Raw genomic sequence first — 18,449 nt, 5'->3', positions numbered from 1 at the left:
ACTTTCCCATAGGTAAAACCAACCAGCTTAGGCGAGCCATCACAAACTTTGCTCAAATGGATGGCGAGCAATTCCATGAGACGTGGGAAAGACTTAGAGACCTTCTCCAACAATGTCCTCACCACCAAGTGCCTAATTGGCAACTTGTTCAAACATTTTATTATGGCTTAACTGAGCCGCACCGCCAAATGGTGGATTCGTCCTGTGGTGGGACATTTATGTCTAAAAATGATGCCGAGGCATGGCAATTGTTTGAGAACCTAAGTGATAATTCCCTTCACCATGCATCTGCAGCCCGACAAGTCCGGCAACCCGTAGTTGGAGCCCCGAAAAGAGGGGGCATTTATGAGGTCGGGCAAAACCTAGAGTTAGCACAACAAGTAGAGGCACTGTCCCGCAAGATGGACCAATTATTAGCTACGGGTCATGCCCCTACCCAACAAGATCAACCTCAATTTCACGAGGCATGTGTTATTTGCGCGAGCCCTGCTCATGACTTAAGTGAATGCCCTTCGGCATCACAATTTCCGGAGTTAGTCCAAGAGCATGTGAATGCGGCTCAAGGATTCTCCAACCCGGGTAATGATCCATACTCCAACACATACAATCCGGGATGGAGAAATCACCCTAATTTCTCATGGAGACCCCCTTCACAAAGCACTTCTTACAATCCGCCACCACCAAGGCAGAATTTCAATAATTTTGCCAACCAATCATCCTACCGACCACCGCAACCTTATCGACCCCCACAACCGTACCGGCAACCACAACCCCCGCCTGTTCCTCAGGGCAACTTTGCCTTTGAGACTCAGGTTTTGGAAGTTCTCGTAGAACTTAAGGGGTTAGCACCGGTAGTTCACTCCCATAATCACTCTATTGCCAAGCTAGAGGCCCAATTGGGTCAAATGGCTAATAATATGAATCGAAGAGAGGAGGGAAAATTACCAAGTCAAACTGTGGCCAACCCTAAGGGGCAATACGGGGCAGAGAGTTCGGGTGGGAATGGTAAGCAACATGAGCAAGTGCAGGCGGTGGTTGCTTTAAGAAGTGGTAGGGAGTTAGAGCCTCAGTCAGTTGCATCTGATGCAACTAGAGTTAGGAAGGGTGACCACGGTGGTTCACCTAGGGAGAATAAGGGTGAGGAGGAAACACTTAAGAGGGATGACTTAGTCCCTAACACTTCATTTGAGCCCAAGGCACCATATGTGCCTAAGGCACCCTTTCCCCAGTGCCTTGATACACCGTCCCCTTTGAATAAGAAGGCGGCATCTATGGAGGCAATGATGGAGGTCTTTAAACAGGTAAAAATCAACCTCCCCCTGTTGGAGGCGATTAAGCAAGTACCATCATATGCCAAATTTTTGAAGGACCTTTGTACGTAAAAGCGTAAATCTAGGACACATGTATCCCAAAAGGTCCTACTCACGGAGCAAGTAAGCTCCATCTTGTTGAATGACACACCTCCTAAGCTTAAGGACCCAGGTGCCCCAACCATTGCATGCATTATAGGGGACCATTTCATTGATAGGGCCTTATTGGATTTAGGGGCTAGTGTTAATTTGTTGCCGTACTCTGTGTACGAGGAATTCGGGCTTGGCGAGTTGAAGCCCACTACTGTTACTCTCCAGTTGGCTGACCGGTCCCTCAAAGTGCCACGAGGCATGATTGAGGATGTGCTAGTTAAGGTTGATAGGTTCTACTTCCCTGTTGACTTTTTGGTTTTAGATATGGAACCGGTAGCCAGTTCGAGGAAACAAATCCCGGTGATTTTGGGTCGACCTTTCTTGGCTACGGCCAGTGCATGCATTAATTGTCGGACCGGGGTTATGGAAGTTTCATTTGGTAACATGCAAGTGAAACTTAATGTTTTCCAAGCATCACAACAACCTCATGAGAGAGAGGAGTGCTTATTAGTGGATGTTGTGGATGAGATTGTTGAGGAGGCTTTGCCCTCCATTCTTGTAGAGGACCCTTTGGAGGCTTGTCTAGCTCATTTTGGGTTTGAAAATTTTGATATAGATGGGTCAGTTGAGGAGGTGAATGTTTTGCTTAATTCTTCTTCTACACCGGATTTTCCTCCATGGAAAGCCCGGTTTGAGTCACTTCCTCCTCTGTCGAGAGAGCCTACCACACCATCTTTGGTCACACCACCTACACTTGAGTTGAAGCCACTTCCGGCCACACTCAAGTATGCATTTTTAGGGCCCCAAGATACTTTACCGGTCATCATTGCATCTGACTTGACTGCAGCGCAGGAGAGTCAGTTAATGAGTGTCCTCGTGGCACATCGGAGTGCTATAGGGTGGTCAGTGGCTAATTTGAAAGGGATAGATCCCTCTGTGTGCATGCATTATATACACCTAGAGGAGGACACCAAACCTTCTCGCAAAATGCAACGGAGACTGAATCCTAACATGAAAGAGGTGGTGAAGAAGGAGGTTTTGAAATTATTGGATGCGGGTATCATATACCCCATCTCAGATAGCAAGTGGGTGAGTCCCACACAAGTAGTGCCCAAGAAATCGGGCATCACTGTTGTTGAGAATGAAGGAGGAGAGTTAGTCCCCACACGAACCACTACTGGGTGGCGAGTGTGCATTGATTATAGGAGACTAAATTCCTCGACTAGGAAGGACCATTTTCCCTTACCTTTCATTGACCAAATCCTAGAGCGGTTAGCGGGGCAGGGTTTCTATTGTTTTCTTGATGGCTATTCGAGGTATAATCAAGTCCCGGTGTACCCCGCTGACCAGGAAAAGACCACATTCACATGCCCTTTTGGTACTTTTGCTTACAGGCGCATGCCCTTTGGGCTGTGTAATGCACCGGCGACCTTTCAACGGTGTATGATGGCCATTTTCTCCGACATGGTGGAGAAATTCTTAGAGGTTTTTATGGATGACTTTTCGGTGTTTGGACTGTCTTTTAAGGAATGCCTTAGGAACTTGACTAGAGTGTTAGAACGATGTACTGAGGCAAACCTAATCTTGAGTTGGGAAAAGAGACAATTTATGGTTCGTGAGGGTATAGTGTTGGGACACATTGTGTCCCCTCGAGGTATAGAAGTTGACAAGGCTAAGGTTGACCTCATTGCAGGCCTTCCTCCACCCAATTCCGTGCATCAAATTAGGTCTTTCCTAGGGCATGCAGGTTTTTACCGTAGGTTCATCAAAGACTTTAGTAAGATATCACATCCTTTGTGTAGTTTACTAGTTAAGGACGCGCCTTTTGTCTTTGATGAAGCATGCTTAAAGGCATTCGAAACACTAAGAATGGCCTTGACCACCGCCCCAATCATGAAATCACCAGATTGGTCTCTTCCTTTTGAAATCATATGTGATGCCTCCGATTATGCTGTCGGGGCTGTGTTGGGCCAAAGGGTCAATAAGGCACCATTTGCTATATATTATGCTAGTCGCACTCTCTCGGATGCTCAATTGAACTACACTACTACCGAGAAAGAGTTGCTAGCTGTGGTCTTTGCCTTAAACAAATTCCGGTCTTATCTCCTAGGTTCCCAGGTCATAGTCTTCACTGATCATGCCGCTTTGCGGTATTTACTATCTAAGAAAGAGAACAAACCTAGGTTGATTAGATGGATTTTGTTGCTTCAGGAATTTGATTTAGAGATCCGTGATAAGAAAGGATCTGAGAATGTGGTGGCGGATCATCTCTCCCGAATCCTCGTTGAGTATAATAGCGACCCTCTTATTTTGCATGATTCGTTTCCGGACGAACAACTTTTTGAGCTGTCACAAGCGAGCCCCCCGTGGTTTGCACATATTGTGAATTACTTGGCCATTGGGCAAACTCCGCAGAATTGGTCTAAGCAAGACAAAGACCGATTCTTTTCATAGGTCAGGTATTACTTTTGGGAGGATCCGGAGTTATTTAAATATTGTTCCGACCAAGTGATCCGACGGTGTGTGCCGGAGAGTGAGGTGCATAGCATTCTTACATTTTGTCATTCTTCTGCATGTGGAGGTCATTTTAGTGGGCATAAAACAGCCACTAAGATTTTACAAAGCGGGTTTTATTGGCCCACAATTTTTAAAGATGCCCATCAATTTTGTAGAACTTGTTTGCGTTGTCAGCAAATGGGTTCGATGTCTCGGCGTGACATGATGCCAATGTCCCCTATTCTTGTGGTAGAAATATTTGATGTTTGGGGGATTGATTTTATGGGCCCTTTCCCGTCGTCGTTCGGGTTTGAGTACATTCTCTTGGCAGTAGATTATGTGTCTAAGTGGGTGGAGGCAATAGCTACCCGAACAAACGATCATAGAGTGGTAATCAAATTTTTGCATGAAAATATCTTTAGTCGTTTTGGATTTCCTAGAGCCATAATAAGTGATCAGGGTACACATTTTTGTAACCGGTTCTTTGAGTCGATAGTTAAGAAATACTCTATCACCCATAAAGTTGGCACTCCATACCACCCTCAAACTAGTGGCCAAGTAGAAGTCTCAAATAGGGAGGTAAAGCACATAATTGAGAAAACGGTGAGACCGGATAGGAAAGATTGGTCACAACGATTAATTGATGCATTATGGGCTTACCGCACTGCTTATAAGACACCTATTGGGATGTCACCATATAGGGCGGTGTTTGGCAAAGCTTGTCATCTCCCGGTTGAACTTGAGCATCGAGCATTGTGGGCCATAAAGAAGTTTAACTTCGATATGGCCGCGACTTGGCTCAACCGGAAATTGCAACTCAATGAGCTGGAGGAAATTCGGAATGATGCATATGAGAGTTCGAGAGTTTTAAAGCTCGGACTAAGGAATTCCATGACAAGCACATTAATAGAAAATCCTTTGAACCCGACCAAAAAGTGTGGCTTTTTAATTCAAAATTGAGACTCTTTCCGAGTAAGCTAAGATCAAGATGGGATGGCCCCTTTGAGGTTGTTGAGGCATTTAGTCATGGCGCCGTTGAGGTGCGAGATCCAAAATCTTGCCACACTTTCAAAGTGAATGGCCAAAGATTGAAACCATATATAGAGGGGATTGGGAATGGGGATATGATTGAGTCCATTGCTTTGATGGACCCATTTTACTATGATTGATAAATTGATTTCTTGTTCTCTTTTCTTTCCCTTCTATGCTATTATGTTTTTCTTTGTTCTCGTTATGCTTTACTTGCGTCTAGGAGACTTTAAATCCTCTAAAGGTGTAATTCCTTTGGTGTTTGTCGTGCCGGAACGGCATCTGACGGTCTGGTATAGCCACCTAACCGTGTTTGTAGTGAGTTCCTAGGAGACCAACGGAGACGGTGGAAACTAGAGTTCGAATGGAAAAGCCTAGAACACAAAGGTTTGGGATTTCCGAGACTAAAGCCTGGTTTAAATACCCAGGGGTGTGGAGATTGCTTCAAAACTACCTCGGCTTGAACTCTGTATGGCAGCCCCATAGATTGAGGTAGCTTTATGCGCCTCGATTCTGAATACCAAATCAACCTAGTCTGTCACCCTGTTGGAGAATAGGGAAAGTTACAAATACAGTTAGGGAGAAAAGTAATACCTGTAATTTTCGCGTGAAGATTATACCTTTAATGGGCATTCCGTATGTTCTTTTGTGCTATATTTATTCCGGATGTCAATTGAAGGTAGAAATGTTTATTCTCAGTGTTTAAAAGCATGCTTTCATGTTTATTTTTTGTGTTTATACTTGATCAATTTTAAATAAATAATATAATATAATTAAAAAAAAAAAGAGCTTATACTTGTTCACTAAAAAAAAAAAAAGGGGTGAAATTGCCGCACGTGCGGCCTAAGCCCCGCACGTGCGGGACATTTGGTGAAAACCAACCTTGCACTTTGCTAAATAAGCAACTGTGGAACGGCGTGCGTTGACCAGCCGCACGTGCGGCTTGACTCCCGCACGTGCGGGACGCCGATTTTCCAAAAATAAAAAATAAAAAATCGCGCGGAGTTGAAATCGCCGCACGTGCGGCATGGGCCCCGCACGTGCGGGAAAATTTGGCAAAATCAAGTTGCACTCTGCTAAATAAGCAAGTGCGGGAGTGGCGTGCGTTGACTAGCCGCACGTGCGGCTTGACTCCCGCACGTGCGGGACGCCGATTTTCCAAAAAAAAAAAAAACTTTTTATTTATTTATTTATTTTTATTTCCTATTTTCGTACCAAAAAAAAAAAAAAAAAAAAGACAACCCTTATCTAACACAACTCACTCTCTCCCAATCACTCTCACTCTCAAATTTCTCTCTCTCTCTCTCTCTCTCTCTCTCTCTCTCTCTCTTAACCCCACAAACCCACTTTCTTCTTCTTCCTTTTCTTCTTCTTATTCCCTTTTCTTCTTCTTTCTTCTTCCTCACCACCATCATCTCATCGCCGGCACCACTTCTCTCGCCGTCCGACGAAACTCCGGTGACCACCATTTTTTCCGGCGAACCTCCATATTTTTTTTCCCCTCTCTTTCTCTACTTTTTCTAGGTAATTTCTCTTTCTCTACCTCTTAGCCATGACTGATTTATTTCTTTTTAGTATTTTTAGTGGTCATTATCATTTATTATTTTTTTTAATTTTATTTGTGCTCTTGTAGTTGTAGAATGCATGTTTGTTAGTTTGTTCAAAAAAAAAAAAAAAACAGAACCAAACTCGGCACATGAGAAAGATGAGCACCGCACGTGCGGCCCTTTATGGCGCACGTGCAAAAAAAAAAAAAAAAAAAAAAAAAACTCATAAATATTGGTACTAACACTAATCCTAATTTAGTTTTTTTTTTTATTTGTTATATTTATTTAGTTTAAATTGCTTCGTAGTGATTCTGGTTAATTTAATTAGTTAGTGCAATTTGGTTTTATTTTTATTTTTCTTATACTTGTGTAGTTAGTGATTTTATTTTTATCTTATTCTATGATGTCATTATTCATATGCTTTCTAAGTAGTTTAGTTTATTTTATTTTATTTTATTTTCTGAAGTTTTATTTAATTTTCTTCTCTTCAAAAAAAAAAAAGGGGGGGGGGGTTTAGTTTTGGTTGTTTTACTCTATACTTTGGTCTATTTGGTAGTTTAGTTATTTTATAGTTTAGTTTAGTTTAGTTTATAGTTTAGTTAATTTAATTTAATGACATTTTACTTCATTTATTTAATTAATTTCATTTTTTAAAAAAAAAAAAAAAGTGGGAATTGCATGTGGTACATTAGTGGGCAAATTTGTGCTTTCATATTTTATTTGATTCTCATGCTGGTTTCACGAGTTTCTGTATTTATTGTTGGTGTGTACAGGATATGAGTCGCCGTGTCTCTACTCGGGCCTCCAAAATGGCCAGGGGTGCATCCTCTTCGGCACCACCACCACCACCGTCACCACCATCCTCGCCACCACCACCAGGTGACCTGCCACGGCCGGAGTGGGCTTCACGCCCTCTTCACAAGCTCACGCAGTTCAACCTGCCATTTTTCCAGCGTGACGAGGACACTACTTGGGCTATTGAGCAGCTCCGACTCCGGCAACAGTTGGGCATTTGCGCTGTGACCGCGCCCACTTATCCTCGTCTGGTCCGACTATTTTACCAGAACCTGCATGAGACACCCACCACGGTTGGACTGCTCTCTAACATTGATGGTCATGTTGTCCACATCACCTCAGCCATGATTGCCACAGTATTAGAGTTTTTCGCCAAACCGGAATATCAGCCTTTCCCGAAAGTTGAGGATCGACAACCCATACATCGCCTCATCCAGCAATACTTCCCGGGAGCCCACGGTGACAACAGTTTCACATGCTTGCGGCGGAGCAAGCTACCTAGCCGCTTGCTTTTCCTTGATTTCGTGGTCCATAAGAATGTCCTTCCACTTGGGCATCGAGCTGAGCGCCGTTTGGAGTTTGTGCGGGTTTTATACGGGTATCAGCTTGGCTATCAGGTCCCGCTTGAGGATTTCATTTTGATGCATTTGCAAAAATTTCTACGTGAGGCAGTTCGACCTACTCCTCTGTAGAACCTGACTTGGCCACTACCATTCGCCAATTTGTTGACACTTGTGTTTGAGCTGAACCACCTCCCCATTGCTGAGGATGAGGAGATTGATAAAGGGTATCCGACATTCGGCCAGCGGGAATGGCAGCACAGCATATCTCGCATCCCGCAGCCGGTAGGTGCCCCAGTTGATGAGGCCCAAGACCCCGTACATGACCACCCAGTTCATCCTGTTCCCCCCGTGCCTCCCCAAGGGGACCCACTCTACATGACTCGCGAGGAGTACTTACAGCTTCAGCACTCTGTCGATCAGGTCCACCGTACTCTTCGTGATCACCACCAGAGTCTCATGGAGTTGCACACGGATTTTCAGGCTCATCGCGACTATTCTCAGGCGCGCTTCGATCAGCTACACGCCGATAACCTCGCCATCCGGCAACAGGGTCAGGATGACGCCTTCGAGACGCGCGCTTTGATGCAAACCTTGTTTGCCCAGCATTTCCCACCACCACCACCACCGGCTTCTCCGTAGTACCCGCCTGTATACTGCTTTGTCTCTTTTATTTTTATTTTTATTTTCCTTCTTCAAAAAAAAAACAAAAAAACAAAAAAAAAAAGAGAGTGAAGTGTGTATATGTTACTCTCTGCCCACCTGGATATGCACCTACAATTCTGGTAATTTTCTCTCATTTCTCTTTCATTTTCCATTGAGGACAATGTCATATTCAAGTTGGGGGATGAGAGTCATATTTTCATTTGTGCATTGCTATTTGGCTCATAATTCATGCTTATACATGTTTCACTTGATTGCATTACTCCACTTGATGTGACTTTTTGCTAGTAGAGTGATGATATTTGCATATGTTAATTAGAGAGCATAGTAGACTTGTATGAAAATGATTTATCGGGTAGATACTTGCATGCCATGTTTGCACGAGGAGAGTTGTCTATGTTTGTGGTATTAGTACACTTGTCATGAGTATGCCTTAATTCACATGAACACACTATCATAGCAGTGATCTTTTTATTATAATCCCTGGTGTACATCATTGATAATAGCTAGAGTTGCAGAAAAGAATAAATGAGGAGCCAAGATTCTTAAAAAAAAAAACACTTGACTAGTTTGGGTCCGTAGCTTTTTTAACTCGAGTTATTAAGCCCGTAGGGGTGTCTCTACACCTAATGCCCTAAAACCGTCTGGTTTGGGAGTCATTGGCCCAATGCTTGTTACATGGGTTAATTAGAAAGCTTAAGGGACTTGGACATTGCACAGTTAAGGAAAAATAAGAAGAATGACTTGTTCGGATTCGTAGCCTTTTCAACTCGAGTTATTAAGCCCGTAGGGGTGTCTTTACACCTAGTGCCCTAAAACCGTCTGGTTTGGGAGTCATTGGCCCAATGCTTGTTACATGGGTTGATTAGAAAACTTAATGGATCAGGACATTGCACAGTCATTTAAAAAAAAAAAACAAAAAAACAACAACAACAACAACAACTTTTGAAAATCTTGGCTGCAACAGGTTAGTTTTTCTGTATATGATGGGTGTTATTATGAGTTACACTGGACTATTATAGTGGATAGTTAACTAATATGGAGATTGCACTTTACACCGAGGGTACTCATGACTTGTCTACTAGCATGCACAAGTGTAGGGAACTTTACTTTTGTATTAACTGAATTGTGGTTTTGACTCAATAGGTTCCTCATGCTTGTCCACTGTGTCTTTAATGACTCATGATGTCTAAATATCACACTGTAGTGGCACATAAGTTGATTGTTAGGTGGAGTAGTGTAGTCATTTGTTGTTGAGTATATATGAATATGTAAATGTTTGTGGGTATCATTTCTGGAAACCCTCACGAGACTTTACTCGTCCGCTTGGGGCAACCTTGTGGTTTAAAGGCTTGTTGCATATGCTAAATGCAACCGTTTTCCCACGAAAGAGGAAATAGATAGATTTTGTTTAATTTTATTTTATTTTACTTGCTTGAGGACTAGCAAGTAGTAAGTTGGGGGATGTGATTAAGGCTGAAATGTACGTCATTGAGGCCGTTAATTAGAATCTCTTAACTTCACTTGCTGGTCAAACTGTATATTTTATGTGTGTTGAGTGTCAATCAGGTTGTACATCGTTGGAGCATAAAATGAGCAAAAAGACAGAATTTGGGCAGAGTTGACTTTCCCGCACGTGCGTTGACTTTCCCGTACGTGCGTTGACTTTTTCTGGGAAAGTCAAATCGACGTTTTAAACCTGTTTAGACGAGATTGGAAGTACAAAAAGGCAAGTAAAAGGTTGGATTAGGGTTCGGAAGTTGTTTTGACCTAAAGGGAGAGGCTAGGGTTTGGAAAGGAAGAGAAACAAAAGCTCCAAGATGTCTCCCATGGTGGTTCCTTCTCCTTCTACCTCCTTCCACTCCTCCATGAGTGGCTAGTCTTCTTTTCTAGGGTTTTGATGAAACCCTAGCCATGAAATAGGTTTTTTCTTTTTTGATTTTATATTATGTAAAGGTTTGAACTATTGTATGGTGTTTTAGAAATTGTTTATATATAATTTTCATTATCTTTTCAAATATTTGACTTTCTGTAATTGTTGAATATTATCCATACATGAGTTTTCTATTCCTTCACGTCCAAGGTATGGGACGAACCATGCTACGAGGAACGAGTCGTATCACTACCCTAGTTTAGAGTGAACGATTCATATTACTTGAGATGGTTCGTGCTCGTACATTGAATGTGATGATCTTCTTGTTAAATGATTTGAGCTTGTAGTTGCGAAGCATTAATCCGTTCAAACCATAGCATAATTAATTTCAATTGGAAACCCTAATTATGTGGTTAGTGGTGAATTCTCTACCCTAGGATTTTTCCCCAATTCAGTAAATCCAATTTCATTTATTATTGATAATTTAATTCCTTAGTTTAATTTATTTGTTATTAATTAGGTTATGATCATTCAATCTTTTTATCAAAATTAATTTAGGAATTTAACAATTAAATTAGTTTAATTTTACAATAGTCCTTGTGGATCGATACCTGGACTTGCCATTATTCTGATAGAATTTGGTATAGTTTAGTATTTAATTTTGGTGTGTTCAACGACCCATCAACCATGCAAGAATAACTCAAATTCACAATTAAGAGGATGAATTCTCTACCTTAGGTCTTGAATCTCAAGTGTGCTAGCTCAATTTTTGCAATCTTCCTACAATTCCTCAAATTTCCAAGCCAATTTTCTTGTTGAACTCAATTTCTCCTATCTCTCCCTCTCTCACGGTTTTGGGTCAAGAAGATGGAGTGAGGAATGATGCTAAACAATGTAAAGAGTGAGAGAAGTAGTGGCCTAGCATAATCCACTCAATGGCAATAAGGTAAATAACTTAAACTAATGTAATTTAATCTAATTTAATCATCCTAAATCAAATTTTAATTAAACCTACCATAAAATCACATAAATTCTAATAAGCATATAACACTAACCAATTTCTAGTTCGGTCGTCGATAAGACCTTCAATTCGCAATTCAAAGTTAAAACATGAACATATCATTTAATGACTAACAGATAGAAATGTAATTAAACAACATACTCATGCATTCAGTTCAGAATTTCAGTTTGATCAATTACTTATCATGCTTAATCAGAGATTAGCACTAATCAGAGGTGAGGGTTGTCACAGATACCGCATCACCTTTATTTTTTGATAAATAAAGATTGACGTCTACAGGTGTTCTAGCTAAATTCATATCATCCTTGATAAATTTATCAAGAATTTTCTCAATATAATGAGATTGAGATAACGCATATCCGTCAGATGTTTTAGTAATTTTCATTCCTAATATAACATCTGCGACCCCCATATCTTTCATATCAAATCTTTTGTTAAGCATTTGCTTAGTTGATTTGATCATGTTTTGACTGCTTCCAATGATAAGCATGTCATCCACATAAAAACAAACTATGACATATCCTTGGTCAGTGTTTTTAACATAGACGCATTTGTCACATTTGTTTATCTTAAACCCATTAGTAAGCATTGCATGATCAAATTTTTCATGCCATTGCTTAGGTGCTTATTTTAATCCATAAAGAGATTTTACAAGCCGACAAACTTTCTTTTCTTGCCCCGACATTACAAATCCTTCGGGTTGCTCCATATAGATCTCTTCATTTAGATCACCGTTTAAGAAAGTTGTCTTAACATCCATTTGATGTATTTCTAAATTAAACAACGCTGCTATAGCAATAAGCATGCGAATGGATGTTATTCTTGTCACAGGGGAATATGTGTCAAAATAATTCAGACCTTCATTTTGTCTGTAAGCTTTAACTACAAGTCTTGCTTTATACTTGTCAATTGAACCATCTACTTTCATTTTTCTCTTGAATATCCATTTATATCCAAGAGGTTTAGAACCTGGTAGAAGATCCACCAATTCCCAAGTATGATTTTGCATAATGGATTCAATTTCATTATTAACAGCCTATTTCCACAAAGGTGCTTCAGGACCTGTCATTGCTGCCTTAAAGCTTTGAGGTTCATTTTCTAATAGGTATGTTAGGAAATCTGGACCAAAGGATTTTGATGTTCTCGCTCTCTTACTTCGTCTTGGTTCATCATCAGGTAAATCATGTTGGTCGAGACCATTACTAGTCTCTTGTGCTTGATTGTCATTAGTCTCTTGACTTTGTGTGCAATCATAAGTTCTTTTCTGTAAACTTAATTCTTGTCCTTTCTTGTAAGGAAAGACATGTTCAAAAAGCACAGCATTCCTTGACTCTATAATAGTGTTCACATTTATATCAGGTATTTCTGATTTATAAGTCAGAAACCGATATGCACTATTATTCTGAGCATAACCAATAAACACACAATCTACTATTTTTGGTCCAATCTTAGTCTTTTTAGGAACAGGAACTTCAACTTTTTCCAAACACCCCCACACTTTTAAGTATTTGTAGGAAGGCGGTCGACCTTTCCACAATTCATAAGGAGTGCTGTTGGTTTTCTTGTGGGGTATTCTGTTAAGAACATAATTAGCAGACAATATTGCTTCCCCCCACAAGTTCTGTGGTAAGCCTGAACTTAGTAACATAGCATTCATCATTTCTTTTAGGATTCTATTCTTTCCTTTAGCAATTCCATTTTGCTGAGGAGTATAGGATGTTGTAGTTTGGTGAATAATGCCATGTTGTGCACAAAATTCATTTAATGGTGCATCATATTCACCACCCCTATCAAATATAAATCAAAATATAACATCCATCACTTGTTGACTATGATGTGCTTGATTCATAAATTTCAAAACATGATTCATAAATTTCAAATAAAAAATCCAAAATAATTATGACCACACAAATCAGAATTAATGTTTTGACAAAATCATATCCTCATAAAATTTTTTGCCTAAGAATCAAATAATTCAAAAAACCCATTTGATTGTAAGAGATACAATCAAATATTTGTGACAAAAGAAAATCATATTATCTCATCTAATGCAAGAGATACACTCCCATATTAATATAATGGTTTATGGTTTAACAAATTCTACTACGCAAGTTAAATAATAATTAACGACATCTCATGTCACAATTTCAAGACAAACTAATAATCAACATAAAAGATTTCTTAAATTTACTTCCAATTAAATGGAATGATATAACTACATACATCTTCATGTTTAAATTTCTCTGGTGTTTAAACACCCATCCAAAATTTGATTAGAAATACTCAAATTAATCTGCTTATGTACATAGTCAACATATCAATTTATCATTCCAAATCACATGAAATTATTTTTAAGAAATAACTTGAGTTGATATCAATACATGCATAGCAAACGCATCAACTAAAAACAATGAATTAACAAAATAAATTAATCATGCATGATCCCAAAACTTGCATCATGAGATAAAAAGATTCTCAACCCATAAATAAAATCCAACGCGTTTTAAACTTTAAACTCCGAAAAATGACAAAACATACCTTCATTTAATCAGTTTGATTTAAACAAAAATAAACTAATTATATATACATTAAAATGTCCTTGTGAATATATATATATATATATATATATATATGTTTTTCGACTCATGTGCAGAAACTATTCACGACTACGGATCCATACACAGAAATTAAAGAATGAATCAGTAAACCAATAAAGAAAATAAACTAGCCACAAAGGTTTCTTCGTAATAAAAATGAAATTAGTTTGTAAAACTAATATTTAACTCCAGAATCAAATACTTCCATGTATACTCATGATGAACTATGATAAAGTAAAAAGAACTAACACCTTTTCGCAAAGGGTTCAAAATTAAGTGGCCTTCCAAACGAAACCGTAAGTCACGTACAAAATTTACAGATTGTGACCGAGACACAAAGTTACATGATAGATTAACAAAATTAATTTTCTAATTACTACAACCAGAAAATAAATTAAAACACAAAATAATTTTATTTTCCTTGTTACTAACAGTAGAAAAATAAAATACCAAAATAATATCTGATTACAAAAATCAGAAAAATAAACCACAAATTAATTTTCTAGTTACTAAAACTAGAAAATAAATTATAACACAAAATAATTTTATTTTCCTTATTACTAAAACTAGAAAAATAAAATACCACAATAATTTTCTATAACACAAATTAAGTTTCTGCAATTGTTAATGACACTAGTATATTACTACTAGTTCTCAAAGAAAAGAGACAGTATATTACTACTATATGTCAAATAGCCTAAACACTATTTGTTTTTCCAACCAGAATATGTCTTTATGAAATCACAGAAAATTAAATACAATGAAGATACCAAAAGAATTTGTCTTAAGATTGTTGGACAATCTTCACTGTATTTAAATAGATTAATTCTGTTCGGGTACTAAACAACAAACAGAATATAAAAGAAATAAAGAAAATGAGAGAATTTGTTTGATTACAAAAATCAAACTAGAAATAAAAATAAATAAATAAAAAATAGATTTTATTTTGTTACAAAAACAAAATTAAAATCTGATTTAAATAAATAATAATAACACCGAAAATAAATTAAATAACTTACTTGATTAATTCTTGAATAATAATCTGATCAAGTTCAGTGTTTGACACTGTGTCCTTGAGACAAATTCGTCCTCTCCACAGTGCTTTCAGAATGTGGACGTCTATCTCCCAAAATGAAATGATCAACTACAAACAATAACGGCACTACAAATTGTTTGCCTTACGAACACACTAAGTGTTTATACTCTTTCTTACAAGAAAATAATGCAACAAAATGAAGAATAAATTTGCAGAGCTCTTAAGGACGAAAATTATATATTTTACATCAAATGAGGGCTGTCCTATTTATAGATGTAATGGTGACTGCAGGTTTTGAATTGAACAGGTGTAAACCTGTTTGAACAGTTATGAAACCTGTTTGGTTTTGAATTTAAACAGATTTAAATCTGTTGGTTCAAAATTCAAACAGATAAAAACGGGAAGGGCCTTGTTTGGGTGTACAGAAAAACCATACCAGATTATTTCCGGTTTAATTTGAATTATGGATTTTATTTTACCAAAAATAAAATTAAATTCAAATGTTTTTAGGTACTGGGCCGGACAAGCCTAACCCAATCTCACACCCACGCCCAGCTCGTCCGACCGGACGGCGGCACGCGCGTGGTGATTTTTGGGTCCAATAGGTCAAGCTCATTTTGCCCATAACCTCACTCTCTAAAACACTTGGGTACCCCTTGGGGCACACCCCAAGTACCAAACCCGTGCCTTATAAACCCATTCAAAACTTCCCACCAAATCAATATGGGACAAGCCTTATTCAAACCTTTAAGGATTTTCCACCAAAACTCCATTTCCATGGAGCATACTTTGGCTTCAATTTCCCATTCACTCGGTAATGGTTTTGAGCAACCAAATATACCACGTGAATCACAGCGTGACATAGAACGCGTTACCACTTTGACCCACGAAAATCGACGCACAGGGCCCACCTAAATAATAGACCAAAGTTAGGAAAAAATTCTGGTTTTACCCAGAATTTTTCAACCATTTCCAACAAAAGCAACTCAAACACAGAGAGCTAGTTACCTGGAAAACACAAATGTTAAATGGACACCAAGAAAAAACAATCCAATTTACCTAATCCAAAGCAATCAACCACTCAAAATTGAAAAATTATTTTTGGTTAATTTGTTGGGAAACATGTATGATCTATGTATTAATGAAATCGGAAACTAAATCTATAAATCACAACAACATTCTACATCCCTATAGATCTCGATGTAGCAAGAACTCCCAAGACTCGACGCCCATTCTAGTTTATAACCTTCCACCAGCACCTTTGATTCTCTCCAACTCATCACGTCTACCAGGCTATGCAAAAAAAAAAAAAAAAAAGATCATATCAACAAAAATAGTCTAGAATTGTGAACGTTTGATTCATCAAAACCAACATATTGATATCTTGATAAGTTTATGGGTTTAGAGTTACTGATGCAATCTGTTCTTACAGATTAATTGATTCTTCAATTTACACAAATCACATGCATGATTTGTGGCTTGAATTTGGATAATTGATTTGGCTTAATCCCTATAATTACAAGATATGATTGTATTCTTCACCTATAAATATAGGTGTTTTTGTGTATGTAAATTATTTGAGTGAATCAAATACAATGTAACTGACTGACATTTGGGTTCGTGAGCATACAGACAACGCGCTCAACTATGTAAATTAGGGTTCTTTCATTTTTCTTAAAACTTACACAATTAAGATCATGACTTATTCAAAGAATAAAAATCTCGCATTCCTAATGACATTAACAAATTTTTACGAGTTTTAAATTTTAATAATATATTACAAAATTGTGATCTCTATTAGGATCAAAATTATACTACAAATTACCTTATGATCATCAGACAGAGATATTGCAACACCTCCTCGAGACAGCACAGCTCTCGAATCGCCACAAGTCGCAACCACCACCTCCTCCTCTCCGACCACCGCGACCACCACTGTCGAACCTATCGTTACCACAGACAACACCGCCGTACTCTCCGCCGCCCTCTCACAATCACTCACTTCCTCATCCATCTTCTCAAAACTATTGGGATATATCTCCTTGCTGGAGTTTGAGACCCAATTGATTTGTTAAAGAATTTTAATTTGGTTTGGTTTAAGTATAATATATTTTAATTTATTATATTAGAGACCTAATTCAGTTTAGTAACAATTAGGATTTGTTTACAAAACCCAAGATTTAATATATATATATATATATATTATGTTCATCCGAGGCATTAATATAGCGGCAGCAGAATACACTTTGGTTGGTGAGATAGGGCTTGAGTTGAACAAGCAATTCGATGGATTTTGTTTTGTGGAGCATCAATTTGTTTGATCATTATTTGGTGGGTTGATTTGGTTCGTTATTTTGGATCTTCTTCAATTCTGGTTTTGAAGATTTTGGTTCATCTATTTGGTGAGGTCTTTCCTCTTGTTTATTTGTGATTATTTGGAATTCACCTAAGGTTGGTTTTTGTGAGACAATTCGTGTCTCGTTTGTAATCGTTTGGAAACTTTTTGGTTGATAGTGAAATCGGATTTCGATCCTGGGGACGTACCTCACATTGAGGGAACCACGTAAAAATTCTTGTGTTGCTGTTGATTTAATTTTTCCGCATTAGTTTTTATTCCCATTGATTGATTTACTTGTGGGGAATCATAGATTTTCCCTAACAACTGGTATCAGAGCTTACGGTTTATTGGGGTTTATTTATTTGTGTAAATCAATGGAGGGGAATGCGGGTCGTATGTCTAGCTTCAATGGAAGCAATTGGGTAACTTGGAAAACTAAAATGGAAGACCTATTATTTTGTAAAGATTTATATGGGCCTATTGAGGGTGATAGTGGCAAACCTGATGACATAAAAGATGATGAATGGAAGAGGCTTAATCGAAAAGCTGTTGGTGTTATCTGTCAATGGATTGATGACAGTGTGTTTCATCATGTTGCTATTGAAACTTTAGCACATGATTTATGGAAAAAATTAGAAGACCTTTATGATAGAAAATCAGCCACAAATAAAACTTTTCTGTTTCGTAAGTTGGTTAATTTAAAATATAAAGAGGGCAGCCCTATTCCAGAACATCTGAATGAAATAAAGAGTATTGTTAACCAACTTGATTCTATGAAAATTATTTTTGATAATGAGTTGCAGGCTTTGATGCTACTTAGTTCTTTGCCCGAAAGTTGGGAGACTTTGGTTGTGACAGTTAGTAATTCGGTGCCCGATGGAGTTGTCACAATGAGCCAAGTCACTAGTAGCTTGTTGAATGAAGAAACTAGAAGAAAATCAGCGGGTTCCTCTCATTCGGAAGCATTTGTTGTGAGAGGCTGAAGCAAAACAAGAGGGAGGAGTAAGACTCCTCATGGTCGTAATCAAAGCCGCGGCAAATCAAGGGATGATTCTTTTTCAAAGAAAGACATTGAGTGCTATTATTGCCAT

The 18,449-nt window shown here is 38.5% G+C and overlaps 1 pseudogene; it reads right to left on the bottom strand.

The window, feature by feature from the left end:
- Positions 1-18,449, bottom strand: part of LOC114263480 (protein phosphatase 2C 51-like) — a 62,494-nt pseudogene that overhangs the window by 33,331 nt on the left and 10,714 nt on the right.

The sequence above is a fragment of the Camellia sinensis genome, chromosome 8 (genome assembly GCF_055761805.1).
Source record: "Camellia sinensis isolate YWXY chromosome 8, ASM5576180v1, whole genome shotgun sequence".
Taxonomy (NCBI): domain Eukaryota; kingdom Viridiplantae; phylum Streptophyta; class Magnoliopsida; order Ericales; family Theaceae; genus Camellia; species Camellia sinensis.
This window is presented reverse-complemented; position numbering and strand designations above follow the sequence as displayed.